General features: G+C 42.9%; 1 non-coding gene across 1 annotated transcript; it reads left to right on the plus strand.

Annotated features, from left to right (window-relative positions):
* The first annotated feature begins 822 nt into the window (after window positions 1-822).
* LOC127088674 (small nucleolar RNA R71) lies at window positions 823-929 on the plus strand. The gene has a single exon (XR_007790500.1). It is a non-coding gene; the product is annotated as a small nucleolar RNA R71 (small nucleolar RNA).
* The last annotated feature ends 400 nt before the right edge of the window (window positions 930-1,329 follow it).

Genomic DNA, 1,329 nt, shown 5'->3' on the forward strand with positions numbered 1-1,329 from the left:
AATTCTTCCATGATGGTGCTTGACATGTTATATGAGGCCTATATGGACATGAATGAACCCCTTCAAACCACTTCCCACCATCCAATCACTGATTAAATGCACAGTTGACCAACAATTGACTTTTTAGGGTTTCTGGTGAACTGAGCCATGACTGATGACTTCTGAACATCCAATTCTTGACCAAAACACTTCAAATGGCTCCCCAAGTCATGTGAACATGTTGGACCAACCCTAGGGCCTTGGCTCAATGAAAAACACACTTGCTTGCTTGACTGACTGATCTCCTGACCAGTTTGCCCTAACTTGTCAGCTGAACTTGCACTCGGGCAAATGGACAATGCAATGTTATGCAGTGGACTATATTATGTTAATGAACTAATGATGAAAATGTATGTACAGAATGTAGGTGCAAATTTGAGGTGCTACACATAGTTCACCTGCTCTGTTTGAATTCCTGTTAGGAGTTGACAATCTGTAGGAGTGTGACCTTGAATTCCACAGACTTCGCAATTTTGAGTTATGGCAACCACGATGGCTGGAGGTGATACATTTAAACTTTCAATTTTCTGGGCAAGAGCATCCACTTTTGCATTAACATGATCAAGGCTACTTATCTCATACATGCCACCTTTGGGTTGAGGTTTTTCTACCATTGTTCGGTCGCTTCCCCACTGATAATGATTTTGGGCCATGCTCTCGATAAGTTGATAAGCGTCGGTGTAAGGTTTATCCATAAGCGCACCACCGGCGGCGGCGTCTATTGTTAACCTTGTGTTGTATAAGAGACCATTGTAGAAGGTATGAATTACTAACCAGTCTTCTAAACCATGGTGTGGACAAAGTCTCATCATGTCTTTGTATCTTTCCCATGCTTCAAAAAGAGACTCGTTATCTTTTTGCTTAAATCCATTTATCTGGGCTCTTAACATAGCTGTTTTGCTTGGAGGAAAATATCGAGCGAGAAAGACTTTCTTCAACTCATTCCATGTGGTGACTGAGTTGGAAGGAAGAGACTGAAGCCATCTTCTAGCTTTATCTCTTAACGAGAAAGGAAAGAGACGAAGTCGAATTGCCTCTGAAGTGACACCATTAGCTTTAACAATGTCAGCGTATTGGACAAATACGGATAAATGAAGGTTTGGATCCTCGGTAGGATTTCCAAAGAATTGATTCTGTTGCACTGCCTGCAACAGCGAAGGTTTAAGTTCGAAGTTGTTCGCTTCGATTGCGGGTGGAGCAATACTCGAATGCGACTCATCTTGCGATGGAGCAGCGTAGTCTCGAAGAGCACGAGCTGGTTCGGCCATCGCTGGTATCATCGAAGGAAGG

This window comes from Lathyrus oleraceus, chromosome 5, assembly GCF_024323335.1.
Source record: "Lathyrus oleraceus cultivar Zhongwan6 chromosome 5, CAAS_Psat_ZW6_1.0, whole genome shotgun sequence".
NCBI classification, from domain to species: Eukaryota; Viridiplantae; Streptophyta; class Magnoliopsida; order Fabales; family Fabaceae; genus Lathyrus; species Lathyrus oleraceus.